General features: G+C 44.2%; 1 non-coding gene across 1 annotated transcript; it reads right to left on the minus strand.

The window, feature by feature from the left end:
* Positions 1-6,366: 6,366 nt before the first annotated feature.
* On the minus strand, positions 6,367-6,477 carry trnal-caa (transfer RNA leucine (anticodon CAA)). Its single transcript has 2 exons — positions 6,440-6,477; positions 6,367-6,412 (listed from the first exon to the last, which is right to left on the minus strand). It is a non-coding gene; the product is annotated as a tRNA-Leu (tRNA).
* Positions 6,478-9,393: the final 2,916 nt, after the last annotated feature.

Genomic DNA, 9,393 nt, shown 5'->3' on the forward strand with positions numbered 1-9,393 from the left:
GCACCTTCGGCACAGGAACGATGCACGACGTTTTCCACATCACGGGGACCCTGTGAAGACTCAGGCTAAGGCTGAAGATGTTGTGGAGGACTCCAAATAGCTGGGGGGCACAGGCTTTGAGCACCCGGGGGCTCACACCATCCGGGCCTGCAGACTTGCCTGAGTGGAGTCTGCTCAGCTGTGTCCTGACCTGATCAGGGGTGAAAGTCAGTGTAGAGGTGACAGGAGGGGGAGGGGTGGAGGTGTTCTGCTGGAGAGTGCAGTCAGCCTGGGAGCCGGGGGAGGAGGTGTGAGGGGGGCCATCACAGGAAGATGAGGGGCTGTGGGACGGGGGAGGGAGAGAGTGAGGGGTGGGTGTTGGCTGCAGGTGAGCAAGGTTCACAGAGTCAAATCTGTTGAAAAACAGATTCATCTCGTTGGCCATGTCCACACTGCCATCCACTCCTCTGTTGCTGGATGGTCTGAAGCCAGTGATGGTCTTCATTCCACTCCAGACCTCTCTCATGTTGTTCTGCTGGAGTTTCGACTCCAGCTTCCTCCTGTACTTATCCTTGGCCTCTCTAATCTTCACTCTCAGCTCCCTCTGGATCGTTCGCACCTCCTCTCTGTTGCCAGCTCTGAAAGGCCTCTTCTTCTGATTGAGAGTGTTCTTTATGTCCTTTGTCACCCACGGCTTGTTGTTTGGATAACAAAGGACAGTCTTTGGTGGGACGATGGTGTCAACGCAGAAGTTTATATAATCAGAGACACACTCTGTGAGCCCATCAATATCCTCCCCATGCGGCTCACAGAGCGTCTGCCAGTTTGTGGCTTCAAAGCAGCCCTGCAGGGTCTCATTGGCCTCCTCAGACCATCTCCTGACAGTCTTGGTGGTTGCAGGCTGGCTCTTAACCACAGGCACATAGCAGGGGTCGAGGTGAATCAGGTTGTGATCTGACCTTCCAAGTGGGGGGAGAGGAGAGGAGCTGTATGCATCCTTAACATTAGCATACAGCAGGTCGATGGTTCTCTCCTCTCTGGTGGGACAGTTCACATACTGTGTGAATGTGGGGAGTGTTGTGTCCATGGTGATGTGGTTGAAATCACCCGAGATAGCAATGAATGCACTCGGGTGTTGAGTCTGTAGCCGGGCTATGGCTGAGTGGATGGAGTCACTTGCCGACGTCGGGTTTGCAGAGGGGGGGACATAAACAGCCACCATGATGACCTGTGTGAACTCCCTGGGCAGATAATATGGTCGAAGTCCAACAGCACAAAGTTCAATATTCGGGTCACAGAGACGCTCCTTGATGGTGATGTGAGCGGGGTTGCACCATCGGTTGTTCACGAGAACGGCGAGCCCCCCACCTTTGCTCTTTCCGCTCCTGGTGCGATCTCTCTCAGCCCGAACGGTGTTAAAGCCCTCGATGGAGACGTTGTCATCGGGAATATCCTGGTGCAGCCATGTCTCTGTGAAACACATTAAACTGCATTCCTGGTACTCCCTCTGACTCCGGGCCAGCGCTGTCAGCTCGTCCATCTTATTCTCCAGGGACCGCACATTTCCCATAATAAGCGAGGGGAGACACGGCTTAAATCGCTTTTCTGTGATTCTCCGTAGTCTCAACCCGTCCCTTTTCCTGCGTTTCTTCTTTCCTCCTCTGCACCCCCGATGTGTTCTCCTCCGTAGCTCCGCTGGGATATCAGCTGGTCTTTCCGTTAGGTCGGCCGGCCTCAGGTCGATCAGCTGTTCTCCGGAGTAAATAATGCGGACTCGATTCGCTGCGATACCGGAGTGAAGTAATATCACAGCGAACAGAACAGCAAAAACTTGCACTGTCCTCATGTTAAGAGTTTGAGGTTTAAGTTAAATAAATAGTGTAAAATAAAAGTTTAAAAAGACACGAAAAGTAACAAAAGTGGTAAAATACGCGAAAGTAAACGGGAGCGACTGCAACAGGCTGCACACGAGTTGACGCATGCGCACTGAGAGCTATAAGAGAGATGAGAAAAGAGAAATGTGGGATCAGGAGGTTTTTGTATTGAGCAGCAGTGATATGTTACACTGTGGTAACTAGCAGCACAGAAGTAAACTGTTTTTGACAACCATCTTAGATTTAGTCTTAGTCTTAGTCTTTTGGACTAAAATGCTTATTAGTTTTAGTCACATTTTAGTCACTTCTATATGTGATAGTTTTAGTCCAGTTTTAGTCGCCGAAAACTCAAAAGGTTTTTCGTCTAGTTTTAGTCGACGAAAAGTCAAAAAGGTTTTAGTCTAGTTTTAGTCAATAAAAAAAAGAAAAAATAAGTATTGTCTTTTAACAAATTAATTTAAGTCAATAAGTATTGTAGAATACTGTTGGGCAGTGTCACACATAAGTTGTGAAAATAGCAGGAGATCTATAAGTTCAACACATTGTAAGCTTGCAGATCTGCTATTTTCACAAATAATAACAATAATAAAGGAATGGTTTTAGACATATAAGGTTTCCACCCAACGGCAAATTTCTGATCTAAGGATTGTTTAGGACTGTTTAACATATCAAGTTACGTGCTGACAGAACGTACACACAAAGAGATAACCACACCCTCACTGAATGTAAACATGGCTAAACATGCTGCTAAAGTAACACACACATAATGAATTGAGGTTAGCGTAACAAAAGCTAACTTTAGCCTGAAGTTAGAAACCCATTTGCGCCAGGAGTATGTGGAAAACGTACTAATGTATTAGCTTACTATGAAATTTATCGATGATGTTAACAGCATTTGTAACTTACCTTCGAAAAAATATCCTTGTGGCGAGGTTTTAATTGACACACACAATAAGCAGAAATGTCATGCATTTTAAACGTCTGACAGATCACCCACTAACATTTTCGTTCATTCTCGTCTCGTCAACGAAAACTTACACACGTCTCGTCATGTTTTCGTCATCAGAGAGCTATGTTTATCTCGTCACCGTCTCGTTATCGTCATGAAAAAAAGTGGCGTCAACGAAATGATTTCGTCATCGTCATCGTTGACGAAAACAACACTGCTGCACTGCTGTTCAGGCTGAGTCCTTCAATTGTTAATGTGCAGGTTTCTCCTTTATTTGCACCTCCTTCAATCTTCACATTCACTCCTTTCTCTATATTTCCAGTGCCTGCGAGCAAGTATCCAAGGAGCTGCAGGTGTGTGTTTGATTGCTTTTACCAGAGGATTCGGTCTATCACTGTTGTGTGAACAGATAATTTGGGGTTTTTCTTCAAGTGTTTTGTACATTTCTGCTGGATCCTGTTGGACTTTGTTACTGAGAGAGGAACCTGTTGAGAAATGATCAGCAAAAAGCATTATCAGCACTGATGAAACCAGAAAAGTGAAAGAGAGATTTATTTATTTTCTAAAATCCTGATGCAGCATTAACCTTAAACAGAAATGTCTGAATTATTTTGAGGTCGTTACCTGAAAGCAGCATGGTGATAAAAGCAATGCAAAGAAGAAAGATGAGCATTTTCTGTTCTCCAGATGTTTGGTTCTGTTGAAGAATTTAGTTTACTTCCCTGAATGCATCAGCAGTTATACTGATTATTTCCAGCTTCTTTCTGAGTCAACCCTGCAACAGCATCACCAAACATACATGAAATCATCAGATGGGTGGTGTCACAGTTGTTCCTCCTCTCAGTTTGTAGATTAGCATTAAGGTCTGATGCTGTTACCTAATGGATATAAGTTACATATGTGGAGGCATCTGAGTTGTAATACACACATGGAAAATGCACATGAGGTTTTTGTATTGAGCAGCAGTGATATGTTACACTGTGGTAACTAGCAGCACAGAAGTAAACTGCACTGCCGTTCAGGCTGAGTCCTTCAATTGTTAATGTGCAGGTTTCTCCTTTATTTGCACCTCCTTCAATCTTCACATTCACTCCTTTCCCTACATTTACAGTGCCTGCGAGCAAGTATCCAAGGAGCTGCAGGTGTGTGTTGGATTGCTTGTACCAGAGGATTACGTTATAACTATCAACTTGATGTGAGCAGCTCATTTCGACTGTTTGCTTCTCTTCTTTGTACAGATCAGGTGGAGTCTAGCTGACTGTCACTGAGAGAGGAACCTGTGGCTTTTAAGATTAAGATTAAGAGTCTCATGCTCTACCAACTGAGCTAGCCGGGCTATTCACATGTTATAAAACATGCCTTCCGAAAAAAAAAGAAGGGATAAAATAAGCCTAAGTCAACTTTCTGAGATTTAGAAGAACACATTCCTCCCTTTTCAAACTCTACCTACTCCACTCGACTGGATCCCACTCAGCTGTTAGGGTTTTCCATGAGGTAATACCACCTGGCACCAGGTGGTACATTTTTAGCACCTACTCGGTCGGGGTCGAGTTGAGTCGAGCCGAAAATGTGACATCTACAGACTGCAGGCCAAGGAGTGATGTCACTGGATGAGTCATGAAAGCCACTCCTTAACAAGAACCGGCAACAGCAACAGTTGGATTTTATGTATTCTGTGATCGTCAACTAGTTGGATTGCTAGACGCAAAGACATAGACAGAGCAGCAGGTATACCTTTGCCTCGATGTCCTAAATTGTTGTGTCATGTTTGTGTCACATAAAACTGACATCACAGGACTTTTGGACCTCCTTGCTATAACGACCCCACCCACATTGAGGTGGTTGTGAGTAAGTACTAGTGAAAAAGATGAGGAGAAAATATGATCCATATTGAAACGGATGAGGAGGAAGTTAGATTCTTTGATGGAGAACAATAAACATCCTCTCCACAGCATCCTGACAGGACAAAGGAGCAGCTGCAGTGAGAGGCTCATCTCTCTGCGCTGCAGGACTGAGAGTTTCAGAAGGTCCTTTGTTCCCACAGCCGTAAGGCTTTATAACAGTGACTGCTGAGTTCTTCTCAAATTGATTGATTTATTTTGAGTTATTTTGCCATTTAGTCATTTATTATTATTGGGGGTCCTAGCAGCGAAGCTGCAGGAACCCATTGATTTAGTAGCTTTTCCTATTATTATTCAAATTCTGCTGCAATTGAAGTCTATGGCAGCCCCATGAACGCTATGGTAAAAAGTTGTGAAATTTGGCACACGTAATTAGCCAAGTGCCAAAGCCAAACTCAAGAATTTTCATGCCCCAACAGTGTACTCTCTAGCGCCACCAACACGTCAAAGTTCAAAGTGCATTCAGCCTAATAACTTTTGACTACTTGGTCCAAATTTCACAAATGAGGCATCGTTGGAATCATTGGATCATGACGAGTCCAACGCACCCTATGACGTCAATTTGCGTATGCCTAGATTTTCCGCCATTTTGAATTTTATCAAAAAGCTTAAAAAAGCATTTCAGGTCACAGAGATTGTCAAATTTTCACGAAACTTGGCACATAGACTCTTAAGACCAAGCCGCACAAAAGTTATTGTGTGGAATTTTGAATTAGGCTTCCGATTTTCCATAAAAGCCAATCAAACTCGAGGTTGACACCGCCAAACCGGACGTGAGGCCATATCTTGGCAACCATTTGATGTTATGACGTCAAACTCATAACACAAACTCACAACTATGACTGTAAGAAGCCCAAGAAGTTTGGGGACAATTGGCCTATAGGTGGCGCTATATGTAGCCAAAATGCAGTTTTGCTCATATCTTTGGACCCCTTTGTCCAAGTGTCACAAATGAGGTACCAATGGAATCCCTGGATGCAGTCGAGGTCAACGAAAATCATGACGTCATCTGCGCTATCTTGGATTTTCCGCCATTTTGAATTTAATTGAAAACCTTCAGAAAGCATTTCAGCCCACTGAGATTGTCCAATCTCTGCGGGAATTGGCACATAGAATCTTCAGTCCAAGCCACACATAAGTTATCATGTGGATTATTTCATTTCACTTCTGTTTAACCGCGGCAGCCAATCAAACTCTACGCCGACACGCAAACAGGACATTTGGCCGTATCTCAAACTTAGTGCATGGACTCACGACGCCTTCCTGAGCAGCCCAAGCCTTGCCTATTGTGCCATTCTGCTAGGACCCCCACATCGCTGCTTGCAGCTATATTTTAGTTAGTAGTAGTATTATTATTGTTGTTTTATCGTTGTTAATTCAATCATTGTAAATATTTAAAAATAAAAAAAATAAAAATGTTGAGCAACTTGACGAATTTGAATTTCCCCCATTGGGGGATAAATAAAGTATTTTTCTATTCTATTTCTATTCTAAAAGAGCTTAATGTTGCAGGAGAACTGCCTCATCGCACATCAGAATTGTGTATGTTAATGGGAGGAACTGAAGGCCCGTCTTCAGAGATAAATGCCCTTTTTCACCATGGCCTGACATGGCTTTCTTCATGGTCTTCTAATATGCAAGTAAGATTTAAGCATGAAATTAATGTCAAGAGTGGGATTTGAACCCACATCTCCTTTGGGAGACCAGAAGTCCCTGTGCTAAGGAAGGAATGAAGCCTTGAGTCTGGCACCTTAGACCGCTCGGCCATCCTGACACCATTACTTCCCTGACTGTAAAATACGACAAACGTGAACCAAAATGCAAAACGCTACTCCACTTGACTATATTCGACTCAGGTTTTAGGGTTTTCCATGAGGGAGTAACAGCTGGTAGTAGGTACATTTTTAGCACCTACACGGCAGGGATTCGAGTTGAGTCGAGCCGAAAATGTGACGTCTACAGACTGCAGGCCACTGATTGGCCAGGGAGTGATGTCACTCCATGGATGAGTAATGAATGCAAGAGAGGGCCAGAGGCCATGGGTCGTTATTCAGATTTTCCTTCTTTTGTTTTAAAGGGGATAGAGAATCAAAATCATCTTTTTCACGTTTTTGGTGTTAGTTCTGAGTCTCCCCGCTGTGGGGAGTACACACGAAGTGCCAGCAAGTGTCAGAACCTCTGTTTCAAGTACTCCCCTTTTTTGAATATCCCCCAGAAAAAGTGCCAATCCGTTTTTGTGAAAAAGTGACGTCACTTTTTCAGCAATCGCCCCCCCACACCCAAATCCACAGCCACCCCGTTTCAGACACGCCCCTTCGGCAAGAAACAGGAACTGTAGTGCCTCCCAGGGCTGGACTGACAGTCGGGCATACCGGGCATTTTCCCGGTGGGCCGACGCCCCTCGAGGGATGTAGTTTTTTTTTTTTTTGATTAATGTAAAAAAAAAAAAAAAAAAGTGACCGGCGGGCGGCCCACGATTTCATGTTGACGGGGTTAGTCCAATGAAATCTCTCAGCACCTCTTTGGCCCGCCCCTCCCCTCACCGTTTACCCAGGTCATCAATCCTACCATTTGAGCTGAACGGACTAGGAGAGAACAGTCAAAAACCGAAATGGATAAACAACAGAAACGAAAGGGTGGTGCACAGAAGCTGCGAGATAAAAGGCTAAAAAGCCTACAAGCAGCAAAATGTGCGAAGCTTACTGACATGTTTGCAAGTGCTTCCACCACGACCACAGCACCGGGTGCAGGGCCATCAGGTGCAGGCCCAGGGCCGTCAACATCAGCAGCAGTAGAACAGTGTAGGCCAAACACAGAGGAAGAAGCTATCGCGGTGGATTCAGAGGAGAAGGAGGAGACAGACGTGACCCAGGGACAGATTGAGGAGGTCAGAATAGCCAGCCCGGTAAGAAGTAGGCTAATGTTGGGCGAAATGTTAGCAGAATGACGACATGTTTTTATAATGGGAGGACTGAGGGCTCTCCGTGTGCGTGGAGACTTAAATTAGCTATTTATTGACCCTTCCCAGTCACGTGACTTTCGTAAAGCAACCGCCATTTTGGACATATAGAAGACAACGATTTGCGAGTAACAATAGTAACAGTAACGATACAGACAGACTGAAAATTGAATAAAAGAAGAAAGAACAAGATGCAGAAAAAAACTCCACTATCCAGCGAGGTCGGGCATTTAGTGGGCCAGCAGAGGGAGAGGTATTTGGAGAAGCTGAAAATTGGAGGTTTAGAAAACGACGTGTACTTGCTTCCACTAGGGCTGTTTACAGACGTCCGACAGCATGCCACCGCCTCGTCTTTACCCGACTTCGGCCCCCACGACCTTTATATTTATGTTGTAAAAAACCCATCGCCATACACGGGAAAGGATCTAAAGGCATACAAGAGTTTGGATGCCTACAAATATTTTGTGTCGGGCTATGTGACCTGCCTTTTACCAGTGGATCGTCCCTGGAGCCAGTGGGCGCCATCTTTTTACAGCTAAGGTTTGTTTACATTTTTCATTTAACGTTGTTCACCAGGATAAATGACATGTAAACCCGTTGACACGGTGTTATAATCTTGCCATTACGAGAATTGCAATGACCAAGTCGTAGTGCTTTACTAAAGGCGCTGTGTTATGTTTTATCTAGTAGAAAGGCAACCCTGAAATGGCACGGGGGAACACTTGTGTGCTGTGAGAGATCATCTGGTGTGCCGTGGAAAATCCCTCTCAGGCTTTATCTTTATTTTGCATGTATATGTATATGTTATATATCTTTATTCGACACTTACCTCCAACAAAGTGGTCACTACACAACCGCTGGTATACTGAAGGTTGCCAGCCTTTCCTATTGATCGCCGCGACTCATCTTCTCCGTCGCTCAAGATCAGTGGGGATCCGGTAAAAAGACAAATCTTTCCTCGTCTGCTGACTGTTGGTACACCCAGGCGCGCAACAATATGCCGGCATGATGTAAACCTTACTGATCTAATCGATATTTTCCTTTGAATGTTCCTCGCTCCTCCGTTGTTGGCTGTGGTAGACTACTTGTTTTCACGTCCAAAATGGCTGACGCTTTTGTTGTGACGTCACGTGGGATGGGTCAATAGACATCTTCACTACATCAGTATGGGGGGAATTGATCATGCTGAAATTATTACTTATTTTATCCAGTCAGGCTGGAACACGAATAAAAAACCTAGCCTGTTTTTTTGCACAACCTTGTTGGTTAGGAGGTGCTCACCGACTGTGGTGTGTGTGTGTGTGTCTGCGCGTGCGCGTTTCTGTCACAGAGATCATTCAGAGTCTTTATTTTCAACTAATACTATGAGTAGATTTACTTTATTTGAAGGTGTAAAAGTGACATGCACCTGTCATTAGTATTACAGTACTTAAACCATCATTAATGTAGGCAAGGCTATTCGTATCTAGTGCCATTCCATTTTATAGGCTTATGTAAAGTTGACTGGTGTGCAGATATTGCAAATACCCAATGACATCAGTCATAGATATCAAGTTTGTCATTAATGTTTATGATACTCTCATGTAGACACCAAAGTGTTCAGTGTTATTTTAGCTTGTGATAACTATATTTTTTGCAGGTGTTACAGGTTACAGTTGCCCATGTAATATTAGTGAAACATTGCTTTGCTGAAATGGATTAGTAGGTAACCGGAGAAATACGAAATTAATA

This window comes from Odontesthes bonariensis, chromosome 17 (genome assembly GCF_027942865.1).
Source record: "Odontesthes bonariensis isolate fOdoBon6 chromosome 17, fOdoBon6.hap1, whole genome shotgun sequence".
NCBI classification, from domain to species: Eukaryota; Metazoa; Chordata; class Actinopteri; order Atheriniformes; family Atherinopsidae; genus Odontesthes; species Odontesthes bonariensis.